The sequence below is a fragment of the Ursus maritimus genome, unplaced genomic scaffold (genome assembly GCF_017311325.1).
Source record: "Ursus maritimus isolate PB19 unplaced genomic scaffold, ASM1731132v1 scaffold_11, whole genome shotgun sequence".
In the NCBI taxonomy this organism is placed as follows: Eukaryota; Metazoa; Chordata; class Mammalia; order Carnivora; family Ursidae; genus Ursus; species Ursus maritimus.
The window spans coordinates 41277974-41291340 of NW_024423453.1; the positions used below are offsets into that span (position 1 = coordinate 41277974).

The 13367-nt window shown below is 42.8% G+C and overlaps 1 protein-coding gene across 6 annotated transcripts in view; it reads right to left on the bottom strand.

The window, feature by feature from the left end:
- The window catches only part of TIGD4 (tigger transposable element derived 4), a 32119-nt gene that overhangs the window by 493 nt on the left and 18259 nt on the right, over positions 1-13367 (bottom strand). For 2 of the 6 annotated variants that reach the window (XR_005833906.1, XR_005833904.1), the window contains 2 exons: positions 5242-5352; positions 3181-3295 (listed from right to left, as the gene is read on the bottom strand). The gene's annotated coding sequence lies outside the window, so the exon portion shown is untranslated. Of the gene's footprint in view, positions 1-3180; positions 3296-5237; positions 5353-12059; positions 12251-13367 lie in introns of those variants that run through there. The other 4 variants (XR_005833907.1, XR_005833905.1, XR_005833909.1 and 1 more) reach the window with 4 other exon arrangements.

The window sequence follows — 13367 nt, forward strand, 5'->3', positions numbered from 1 at the left end:
CTGATGTAAGGCTTATGTTTTTGAAATATCGCTTTAACAGTGACCTCTAGTGTTATAAAGAGATCTCTGCTAACGGATTGAGGCAGGCTGAAAACAAAATTCCTTAACCTCAGAATCATCGCATGGACTCGTTTTGCCAGAAGGTACCTTAATAAATTATTCAATCCAGCTTTCTGCCTTCAGGGAGGACATCGGTTGGACAATTCCAGGTCACTTCCCTTCAAGGCAGATGTAATGGAGTCTGAGAAAGTTCAGAGAATGCTAACTAGAGTAAACAAGGAGGGAGATGGACTTTCTTACGAGAAAACATTTTTTTAAGATGAAAGGGAATACACTGCAGAGTAGAAAGTTGATGTGTCTAAAACACTGAGCAAATAGAGTGAACAAATCTCCAAGTGCAAGATCTAAGAGGCACCTCTTTGAAACTACGAAGAGGTCACTTTAGCATGTTATTTGCTACTACTTTAGGGCATTTACTTTGTACCAGGTGGGCTGAAAGCCACCCCCAAGGTAAGAACCTTTATTATCTCCATTTTACAGATAAGGAAACCAATGGAGAGCAATCAGTTAATTAACCAAGGCAACACAGCTGGAAGGGGGCAAAATCAAGATGGAAACCTAGGCTTTTCCACCCCAAGTCTGTGCTCCCACCTGTAAATGCAACAATTCCTTAATAAATAAGAATGCTAATTTAGATACAGGAAGCACATGAATCAGTGAATTGGCAAAGGCTAAAAATGTAAATTTGTTTAAGAAAAGTGTGGATGCAGACATAGCGATTTGAGAACACAGGGGATCTTCGAAGGCATGGGGGTGGGGAGTTCCCTTTCCTTTCCCACCCAGAGTTCCTCAGTCCTAGCAAACCCCTGATCAGACCGCCTGTGCTGGTTCTCATGTCCTTACTAAGTACCACATCTATGGAACTTTGAGCCATGCATTCAATGTTTAAGAACCCTCACGAGCAGAAAAAGTCTTTATGTACTCTAAATCCCTCGAGCCGATGCCCATTTTCTTTTATTCTGTCATCAGTAAAGATGAAAAGAGTTGACCATAATCTTGTCTAACCCTTTCTATAGGTTAGCACCATTATTAAGTCATTCTCCAGCCTTCTGGTCTATCTGCCTTCAAGATCCGTAGTCCTCATCCTTTTGCATATCTCCATAGGTCTTGTCTCTCTTGAGGCTTTGATGCCTCCTACGGAAGCATTTCCAATCTTAAAGAGAGGCTTGTGCGTATGTATTTAATAAACCATAAAATGTCTTCCTGCATAATATTTAAGCAATGTTTCTCATTTTCAGAGGACTTCGATATCCCTTCTCTTGCTTGATTCTCACTTGTTTGTCCCTGTGTAACAGAAAAGAAAGTGAGCCTCCAGAAAGTGAAATGGTTTGCCCCAGGTCCCCTAAGGGGTAATGGAAAAAATAACAAGGTTGTCAAGAAAAGACGGTGGAGGGTATCTGATGACTCAGAAAATTAGAGACAACTTTGGAAGGCATGTAAGGGTTGGAAAATAATCCTCTTTGCCTTTTCTGTTTATTTTGGTCACTATCAGCATCTAGTAATATAAATATCCACCAAACCAAACCAAAGTACATCCTCCCTATCCGGTCATCCTCAGGGATTTTCTCTTCAAACTGGAGCCCAGAGCCTCTCCTTCAACTTCTAGGACTTTCGTAGCTGCCAACTCAGTGCCACCTAATGACGATGATGGTGCCAGTCACTGTTTCGATCACCCTACATGTATTAACTCATGTAATCCTCACAAGGACCCTATGAGGTGGCGCTATTTTTACCTGTTTCACAGGTGAGAAAATAAGCACAGAAACATTAAATAATTTGCTCAAGGTCATTTGGGTGGCCCTGGTAAATATAAAGGTAAAGTTTAAGTAAAAGTCATCTAAATTCTGCTGTTAAGCAGTAAGTATTCATTACAGACCATGACCCATAATAACGCTGTAGGGAGGCAGGACAAAGATGCTTCCTTGGACGCATGAGGAATTTGGATCTCAGCAAGGTTCCATTATTCAGTGTTGGTTGCATGGTGAGGCGGGGCCGATATCTGTTGGCACCCATCAGTGTGACCATATCGGTTGTTAAACAGATAAATTTTTCTATACAAGTTAGCAACGGTTGCTGCCCCAGCTCGCCAAGAATCCCCATTACCCGTGCTGCCCGGGACCCTCCGCTGCAAGCCCTCCAGACCTCCCAATAGCCTGGCCACTCCGGGGGTCCCGACACCAGGGTGGCTTTGCTCAGCCCTGGCAGGGCAGCCGTTGGGAACTGGTGTGGGTTGGGAGTGGTGTGCAGAGGCGGGGCAGGGGGCCGGAGAGGACAGCCCAGGACAGGAGGCTTTAAGGTGTGTCTACACCAGCTACATAGCTGGTTTCACTTTCCCTCTGAATTAGTATCCAAGAGACAAAAATAGGGTTTAGGAATAGCAGAGAACATAGTTTCTCCTCTGTTTTTACATTAGCTGGAGAAACGCCGGGTGTCTGAGCAAGGAAACAGCCCTGTCTGTGGTGTGATGGTACCCTGAGGAATTTAGAGGGCCAGCATTTGGGGAGAGCCAGAGGGCTGGAAAGGAAGCCTAAGGGATTTCCCTCCTTTCTATTGGTGGGTGCGTGATGATTTGTACTCATGACACCCTTCAGTGCAGTGCCGGGCCCTTACCTGGGGCTCAGGAAGTTACCTGGGGACTTTCTTGACTGATTAAGGTAAGATGTAGGCTGTTTTAAAAAGAGTGGGTGAGAGTCTGCATTCAGCCTTGAATTTAGTGGGGGGTTACCATAGCTCCAGAGCAGACATAGAGGGGCCAGGGAGGGTCACCAAATAAGGAGACATTGTTTTGGTTAAAAAAAAAGAGAGAGAGAGAGAGAGTCTCTGAAATGGGCCAGTAATTATAAATACCAGTGGCAAATGCCTGTATGCTGATGTAAGAATGGAATAGTAAGAACATGACTGTCTTAGAAAAAGACCTGAACGTAACTGATTCTTCCAAACGTCAGTCCACTGAGCTGGCCCTGAGCCTCCTCAGGCGTGACACGTGGAAAAGAGCAGCAGGCGAGGCACCGTCTGCCTCAACAAACACACTCCTGCTAGTTCTCGAGGCACAGGGAAGCGAACAGAAGCAAAAGCAGGACGAATGGCACAGGGTGAGGAGTCAAGATGGTGAAGGGTAACCTGCAGACGGAGCCTGAAAGCCGGCAAATGGTTTGCGAAGTCGGGTCACGTGGCCAACAAAGAGATTCCACACAGACGCTCTTGCTTGATGTAATGACCGTGTTCCCCGCACATGCTATCGAAGAAAGAGAATTGAGTCAGAAAAAGTAAAAGACGTTTGTATTACTTTCCCAGGTCTGCTGTAACTTGGTGACTTAAAACCACAAAAACGTACTGTCTCTCAGTTCTGGAGGCCGGAAGTCCAAAATCAAAGCACCGGCAGGGCCCTGCTCCCTCCGAAGGCGGTGAGGGAGGGTGCTTCTGGGTTTCTTCCAGCTCCTGGTGGCTCCTGCCATTCCTTGGCTTGTGGCAGCATAACTCCAATCTCTGCCTCTGTCTTCACATGGCCTTCTTCCCTCTGTGTCTTCTTTGTACAAGAGCGCTGGCCATTGGATTTAGGACTACCCTGAATCCAGACGATTTCATCTCAAGGTCCTTAACTAAGTACATCCAATTTCATCGGCAAAGACCCTATTTCTACATAAATCTACATTCTGCAGTTTTAGGCGAACATGAATTTTGGAGGGAAACGATTCAACCCACTACAATGTGTGACCCAAAGCAGAAAATGGACAAAGGGGGAGCTTATCCATTTATAAGATGGAAAATTTATTTATTTATTTATTTATTATTAAACTTGTTTAATTAAACTTGTTTATTAACTTGTTATTCTTACTACAGCTAACTATGTAATGATGGTTGACAATAAAAAGCGAACTTGACCTTTATCTATATCCTGTAGTATGGTGGTTCTCGGTTGCCCTACCACGGAACAGCACTGGTCCAAGGAGTTTTCACAGGCCAAGACATCTTTCCCCATAAACCCTGCAGGCTCTGAGCTGAGGCTCTCAGGGCCTCCGGCTGCCCAGCCTCGGCTAAGAGGAGTCACTGAGTAGAAACTTCTTTTAGGTACTGGATTCCACCCCCCAGATTCTTTAGGGCCCAGGAATAAGGGCAGCATCAGTGAACAGACTTCACTTCATCAGTGAACAGTGTACGTGGAATATTCCAACTTGAGGGAAATGTCATTAAGAGTGTTATTCCAGTTTTGTTAACAAATCTATGAGAAACAAAGTTTAATAGAAAATGATAAAGGTAAAATATGAAAATAAATTGAGCATTCTTGCTCCACCTCATGGTATCCCATTGAATTCCTAACCACAAGCATATATACGATGTCATATTGTAAAATAAAATTTCAGGTTGCAATTCTTCTAAATGCAAAAATGTTGTATATATTTGTAAGAGTACATTCCTTCTGTGTTTGTTGTCAGACTACCAACTGTCCTTTACACTATGCCCTTTTGACTGTTTGGATGTCAAATTCTGATTTCTTTTATGAAATCATAGTTAAAATAGATTTCTACCTCCCAAAATATTCAGGGGAAACTTTTTGTTCGCCCTGTACTTTAAAAACACATTTACTGAATATATTTTATATTTCAATGATTTATTAATCTATTGCTTTAAAACACAGAATGATTACAGAAATAGGTTTCACTATTAGAAAACCTGCCGTTTGAAAGTCAATCTTAATACATTCGTTACAATATTATTATCTGTATTGTTTTTCTTTGAGGTAACAATTTGCACTTAGAGAAGGTATACCATGGATGTCCTTTACTTACTAAACTCCTAAAGTGGATTTATAATATGATTTCATTTTATACTTAAATCCAAAATTTCAAGAGTACAGAAATTTTGCAAATCAAATTATACCCCCTCTTTTTTTCCAGAGGCAGCTGTCAGTAGGCAAGAGATTCCAAAGGCACATTAAGATCAGGGGGGTAGAATGACTGCAGAGGTGGGAGCCATACCCAGACTGGGCAAAGTCGTTCTGCCCAGGACATCAGTTTTTCTTTTTCCTGGGCCTTTACTCTGGTTGACAGCCCTGTGACAATAGCTGATAGCAATGGCAGGGTCACTAGATGTTATTACAATAGCTTTCAAATGCCAGAAGACCTGTCTTCTTCAGATGGAAACCCTCGCCCCTGTCATTTAAAGGAAGTATTGAGCACCTACTCTGTCCAAGGTGCTCCGAGGGGAGTGGCATACGGTCTAATCGTGTTTTATCTTCATTATGTCCTTGATGTTTCTCTTGTGCAATTGCTTCTGTGCTTCCTTCCCTGTACACTTAGGGAAAAAAGACAAAAGTCTGAGGTGCCTTACTAGGAACTGGTTTGGCAGCTGCTTATAATTAGAAAAGGACTATGTCAAATTGGCTTCTAATCGTTGTATTTCGAGCTTTTGAAAACCAAGGTCGTATTCATTCCATTTAAAATGTTTTTGAATTACCACCAGAGGCCTTATTTACCAATAACCCAGTATAAAGTCATATTCTAAGAAATATGTATGTCACACGGCTGACTGGAGTTCTAGTCGACTCTCGTAGAAAGTTAACCGCTCACTTCCGTCTGTGAGTGCAGACTATCTCTGGCTGATTCCCAATGACACTTTTTATCTGCCTCCACGGGGATACATAGTTTAACATGGTGCATCAAACCGCCTGAGCCCTGCATTCCAGAGAAGGAGTTGGTACAGACGCAAGGCTGGCAAGAGTCTAAAAAGATGAAAACATTTACCAGTTTCTTCTTGGTCTTTCTTGTGCTTTGCATTTCATATACAAAATATATTACGTCCTTGGAAACGTCCTTTTTTCCCCCCTCTCCCCACCTACCATGGTGCCAGGGTGTAATATATCATACTGTAAGCCAGATATAAGCATCCTTCTGGATTGGGTTGGCCAGTAAATTAACTTATGCTAAACGGCTGTCTGCCGGTGACTGTCAGCCCTATCATCCTTGTCTGTCTTCTGTTCCCCTTCCCAGACATTGCATTTCACTGTGGATGACATTTCATTTCATTCTCAAGACTATTTCATCTCCTTGCAATGTATGAAACTCTTCAGTGAACAGAATACTCCTGACCCTTCTGAAACTGACAAGGATACTTGCGCACTCCAAATAAGTTCATAATACAACACTGTTTGGCTTCCCTTCCAGTTCCTTCCAAGCTAGTCTACACTGCAGAGTTCTTAAAAAGGATCACATGTACGACCTGTGCTTGACTTTCACAACTGGATTTAAGCCTTCATTACAGACGCCCACCTTCCAGGATTACGGTCACATGAAAGCCCTTAATGGGCTAGTGAGCGGAGGTCATCTAGGAACGAGAAAGCAGCAGAGATTTCCTAAGCACTTGCAGTGTGACCTTAGATGTTGGGCTGGTCTCAGAGCTACCTTAAGAGCGCGTGATTGCTATGTGCTTTATGATAAGAAGAGATCCGTATTCCTAGCATAGCAAGTTTCTGGAGGTCTTCTATAAATATACGAGGGTTCTAAGTTCTCCCTATCTCTTCAGTCCCAGATACAGAATCACTTTTTCACACAACTACTTATTGAGGCCCTACTAAGTGCCTAGCTATCTGTTAAATGCTAAGAATACAATGTGAAGAGGCGGGTGTGGCTGGCAAGCTGGTTAATGTTTCTTTGGTGCAATTGCTCTTGCCCTTCTCACGGCTTATGGTCTGGTTGAGGAGCTGGATAGAGAAAACGATTAAGGAAAGGGGGTGGGAAGTATAGAATGCTGTAGGAGCACACGGAAAAGCCCTTACATGGGTCTTGGGAATTAGGAGAGCTTCTCGGAGGAAGCACTATCTGAGCTGAGACCTGAAGGGGGAGTAGGATTTAGATTAGGGGATCATGAGGGGACCACGTGAAACTCTGCTGTGGATTAAACATTGGCTAGGTTTACTGTAGTGATCACTCACGCACACATACATACCCCATGGTACTCTAAGTATAACTGACATCTTACTATTTCATGCTCTCCTGAAACCTGAGATGTAGTTACTGGTCCTATCTATCACCTGGTCTCTACAGCTCAGGCTTGTCCACATCCACTCCTGGCATCGTAGGACAGGAGCCCCTCGGAGGAGAAACGTCCTAACTCTTTTGTAGAGAAACAGTTAGCAAAATGCCAAGAACGAACACTTGTAATGTACCCCCACTCATTTCATTGGATCCTTGCAATTTATTACCCTCATTTAACAGATAAAGAAACTAAAGCTCAGAGAAGTTAACTGCCTGACCATAATCACACAGCTTGTAAGTGGAAAATTGGGACTCAAACCAGGACTTAGGAGGGGTTAGTATTTGTAAAATGTTTTGAACAGTGTCTGGATCATAGGGGTTAAATAAATCATGAAAAAGGTTAATAAAATACAGAGCTTTTTCTCTTGATCACAATGGCTTCTCTTGTGTCCCGTGGAGTAGTAGAGTTCTTTGGGGGACTTATTAGGGATCACTTTAGGGACTCTAGGAGAAGGCAGAGAAACTGCGGCATGAGACCCATCCTATCCTACCCCACACCCCCAACCAGAATAGTTCCCAGAATAGTTCATTAGCTTGAAGACTTCCCTGTGGGGAGGAAGGGAGCAGCCTCGCCAGTAATACAGTGCGCATATATTCTGTAATTACTATCTGAGGGTGACGATGGTATGATCGGGAAATTGTAACCTAAATACGAGAAAGAGAAACAACACCTTCTAATTTCCAAAGGCATTAAGTCCCACAGGGGAGAATAAGTACCAGCAGGTGGATCACAGACAGAAGTAACCTCATTTCCCTTGAGAGAAAGACCTGAAACTTTTAAATTCGAGAGAATTATAGTTAAGCTTTAAACCTTTCATGGGCTATGTGAACCCCAATTTTGTCATTGGTAATAATGGAGCTAAAAAAATCATCTTTACAGGATTATTATGATGAGGCCCTAGTTTTCAGTGCGTATCCCTGATGCCTAGAACAGTACCTGGCATACGGTAGGTGCTTAGTGAATATTTGTTGAATGAATGTAATGAAATGACAATTATGATACTTTCTAGCCCAGCATCTGGCTCATGGAAGATGTTTTATTTTCTTCCTGGGAAGATGAATCAACTGGATAAAGAGATGAGAATGTTTGGGGGGGGGGGCAGTAGAGAGAAATGGTAATAATAACAACACTCTGTGTACCAGGCACGACTCTACCGTGCGTACATATTAACTCTGTGCCCTGAGGAAAGTTACTGAACTTTTCTCTGCCACAGTTTGCACACCTATAAAGTGGAAATAATAATAGTTCCAACCTCACAGCTTTGTTGTGATAATGAAAACAGTTAATCCGCGCGTAATTCCTAGAACAATTCCGTGTGTGTTTTAACGACTCAGTGTGCTTTAACTGCGATCAGGCTGGGAAATCTCAAATACTCCATGTTTTACTAATGTGCTGTTCTCCTGAGTTCAATAAACAAATGCTCTACAGGTTCTGTGGTGAGATCGCTATAGGCAGTCAGGATTTAAGTTGGGCCTTCACTAAATTTGGTGGTCAGAGTAGAGTGGGAAGGGCATTCTGGAAGGAAAGAGATACATAGCAGGGGATGGGGTTACAGTCATCCTCTGAAGTCATGCTTCAGTTCCAGCTTGAATATTCACTAGTCTCCCCCCCTGTAAAATCAGGATTCTATCTGCCCAGGGTAATTGCTGTTCAGATGTTATCTGAAATAATGAACATAAAGTGCTTAGCACAGGGCTGGGCACACTGTTATTATCACAGAAGAAATAGAAGGGCAGAGATTAAAGTTTGTGAGACAGTGAGAAAACAAGCTGATTCCATCCAAGAATTCAGCTAGCCCCTGGCTCCTCAGAATGGATCATTCATTTAGTGATTTTTCACCTACATCTGACCTCATTCATAGCACAAATCTGGTTTAAGTGGAACCTCAAATTTGAGTGGCTTGGATTTGGGGCATGGGGAATGGGAAGTGATTTTGAGTATAGTACTCAGGATCTAAGTGTTGTGCTCAAATTGGTGAATGTTAAAGCTATGGAATTACTGGAAAGTAAGCCAAATCCTAAGTTTAGTGGAGAGGCCATTTGCTCTTGCTTCACACCCTTTCCTGGAGACAGAGCTGTGCTTCCCTGGGGTCACCTTGTGGCCACTGGGGCAGGCAGCAAGCAGTAACATGAGCCAGATTACTTTCCAGCCACTCCTTAACGTGCTCGATATAAACTTCTAGCTCCTAAAATAGTTTTCTTGACCTCGGTGCCCTCTTGGACTCTGGTGTTCCCTACTTGATCCTTTCATGCTAGCTACCTCAGATAGTTGATGTTGGAAAGCATGATTTTAGGCCCCTCTGATTTTTTCTTTGATGTCTATGGCAGGAATTGGTATTTTAATGATTTGTGAGAGTTTCTTTGTGAGGATTACAGGCGCATTTAGAATGGAAGGGCCATTTTCTCTTCGGAGCCTTATGCAATCAAGAGTGGAGGTTGGTAGCTTTACCTACAGCCGGCAGAAGCCCTCGGTGAATCAAAAGACTGGTCTTCCACGATCTGCATTTGGAAGCATTGTAAATGGACATTCTTCTGTATATGTGACACCGAGAATATCCAACTAAAAACCTTTGGTAATTCTTCCAGCCTGGATTTATTACCCTGGGCTTTACCCATCCAGGACTGAAGCCTTTCTGATGATGGCAGCTCACACCACACTCTTCTCTACACCCTGGGAATTCTGTTGTCACAGGGATTGGAAACTTAGCAGGTGGTGGCTTGTATCATCCGGTATGTTTAGTCTGTCTTCCCAAACGGAGGACAAAATCCCAGGGTAGAGACCAGGTCTTTAACTCTTCTATGTTCCTCTCCACAGCCTAACACAAGACACTGCAGAGAAGGCTTTCAAAGTAATATTTTACCCCTATGTGCCATTCTTCCTCCCAGTTCTGAAATAGCTCTGCTAATCATATTTGTATGACTGAATCATTATTTTCTTTGCTCCAGAAATAGAACACATGTCATTCCTGGGATGTCGGCTTGGAGTCTGTAACCCTCAGTAATTAAACCTTGTGTCTCTGAGGCTCCAGAGATGATACTGTCAGAGAGTGTCGCAATGAGCAAGTCCTGGTTGTAGATATCCAGCCTGATATTCATTCTGGACTCCGTGTTCAGCTTCCAGAGACCACAGGTCCTTAGACCGTTCTATTTATTAATCGGATTTGGCAAAGGGAGTTAATTCTTTGTTAAAAAATACACCAGCCAGCAATTAAAAATAACATTCAAAGACGACACCTAAAAATAATGTGTGAAAGAAGAGCAAATTGCTTAACTCGAATGCAAGTTTAGAAAAAGAATTCTATTAAAATTTCGTTAGGTATTTATTGGAAACATTGAAGTGTTTAAAAAAGAAGAGTCAGACGTGGCATATGAGCTCAGTCTCCTCAGAAACTGAGTTTTTTTCCTTTTAAACAGTTTTGTATAGCTTTTAATGATAAAGACTATAAATGGTGGGAAGATGAAGCAAGGGTTTTCTTAATAGTGAATCTTCTGGCATTTTAGGCAAATTTTACATATATGTCCTTTTTTCTGGAGAAAATCCAGTTTTATTTGGATTCTCAAAGGGGGCTATTAATCAGACAAGATCTAAAAACATGGGTGGGGACGCCTGGGTGGCTCAGTCGGTTAAGCGTCTGCCTTCGGCTCAGGTCATGATCTCAGGGTCCTGGGATCAAGCCCTGAGTCTGGCTTCCTGCTCTGCAGGGAGCGTGCTTCTCCTCCTGCCTGCCACTCTTCCTGCTTGTGTTCGCTCGCTCTCTCTCTGACAAATAAATAAATAAAATCTTTTAAAAAATAAATTAACCCTCCCCCCAAAACACGGGTGTTCTTCCTATCTGCTACTCTGAGCTTAACAGGAAGGATGAAAACACTTCCAAATTACCTTTATCCCAAGTACCTCTCAAGTCTCAATGCATTTCTCATCTATTTCAAAGCAAATTTTAAAAACCTCTACCTTTCACAGTCTCAAAATGAAAAAGAAAAGTCCACAGGTGATATTTATTCAAAGGCTGAGGTATGTACCAATCCCATGCGCCTATCCAGCTTGACAAAGCTGGGAGAGCTTTGAGCATCTGGAGCCCTGTAGGAGTGGGAATGCTAAGTCTTCAAAAAGTGTTAGCATTTTAGCTTGCCTGATTAAAAATGTAGTGTCATCGCCCCTAGGTCCCACGAAGCTCACTGGAAGTACTTAACTTTGCTCGGGAGAGCTTTGAGCATCTGGAGCCCTGTAGGAGTGGGAATGCTAAGTCTTCAAAAAGTGTTAGCATTTTAGCTTGCCTGATTAAAAATGTAGTGTCATCGCCCCTAGGTCCCACGAAGCTCACTGGAAGTACTTAACAGATTCCCGCGGAGTGAAACCATTCTCTGGGCAGTTAATTAGGAGCGGTGCCTTTCCTAGACTCAAAGGTCTCAAACTGCTCAGCACAGTGCGTCTATCACACACATTATTTTGAAAGTTAAAAAAATTGTTTTTGCCTGAACTTGTAGGAAAAATTCTTCTAGAAAATAAAAATCAAAAGAACCATCCTTCAACCAGGGGCATTGTGTGAAATACAGTTAGTCTTTAAGAAGTCTGGTGTCTTGTTAATTGCATATGTTGGAGGTGGAGCAGTGTGAGAAAAGTATGCTCTCAGCAGAAGTGATTTTAAGGACTCCTACTCCGGTTGACGCACTCATCGTAAAGTAGGAGCGATACTCCTGCTGACAATATGGTCGCTCCAGCGACAACAGAATTTGGAGAGGACAGCAAATAGTTCTAAAAGTATTTTTTCTATTTTTTATGCTAAGGATAGCTGAAGAATAGGATTAAAATATCAAGAAAATACCCAAAATAAAAAATTAGAGGAAAGAACCTTGCCTGCTGTGCTTTATCTGTGCTAAAACATACTTTTTACTCTTCTTTTTTTTTTTTAAGATTCTATTTATTTATTTGACACAGAGAGAGAGAGAGAGAGAGAACAAGCAGGGGGAGCAGCAGACAGAAGGAGAAGCAGGCTCCGCACTGAGCAGGGAGCCCGATGGGGGACTTGATTCCAGCACCCTGGGCTCAGGACCTCAGCCGAAGGCAGACGCTTAACCATCTGAGCCACGCAGGCGCGCCTTTACTCTTCCTTCTTGACTCCCGTACCCCATTACACAGTACAGCATATCTTCTTCCTACACTAGATAAGGGGGGAAACAGAGGGGGGAATCATCTATTAGAGCATCATTTTTTAAAATAAACATTTATTTTGCCTTTTGTCATATCTTTTTTCTCCTTGGGTGTTTTCAAGTCCCCAAAATAGATAGCTTTTAGGTGGATTATTTATTTCTTTTTTAATAGCATTGAAGATGTGTTATTCTAAGTAAGATGTTAATTCCCAGTGAAGCCATTTGAGAGCCTTGGCCCAACCCAACTCACGCCATCCCATGAAAAATCACACCTCAAAACAGAGAATTGGGAGAACCCTGGCTATTATTCTTCCTGTGCTGCCTTATTACACATCATTGTCGTCCGTATTTATAGAGAAGTAGCCGAAAGGGAATCAAGCATGTTATAGGAGATTGTTGAAATGCATTTTATTGTTTTTGTAAAGATGTATGTCTTATAGGAAAACCTCACCTATTTGTTCCATATGTTTAGTCTTTCCTCCTAGGTTGTAATTTATATTATTAGCATAAAGGAAATGGTGTCACTATTTCACCATCTCTAGAGGGGCTGAGACTGGCATCATTTCTGCAAGGTGGTCGCCAAGCAAAGTCCTGGCTGTTGCTGTCAGAAGAAGACTTCCCTGAGCAGGTGTGAGGAGGGAGGACGGCTGACATGAGCCGGAGGCCCAGGCAATGGGCACTGCCCATGCTGGTGCTCACTCCAGTGGGTTCTGCACCATCTGCATAGCCAACTCACCTCCCATAGTTCTTGACCTTCAAATGACGTCCCTCTCAGTGACCTTGCCTGTCACCTTCCTCATTATTGTTGGGCCACATTGATGTCTCTGCTCTCAGGCCTTTGTCTCTCCTCCACACTGTGACGAGAACTACTTTTTCTCTTGAGAAGAGACTCCACTTCCGTCAAATTCCATTTTCTTGCTAACATTTGAGTATGTTCCAAGTCCCATTACCTTGCTTTGGCCTAGGCTTTAGAAGACCAAGATGGGAAGACTTCTTTTCCTTCTACGTGTTTTCCTACAAATAGGAGGGTGAATGCTTACCCAGCCCTGACCCAGGCCAGTCCCTGCAAGGCCTGGTCTCTACAATTTTCTTCACTCTAGATTCTTTCTTTCAATTCCTTAACCCATT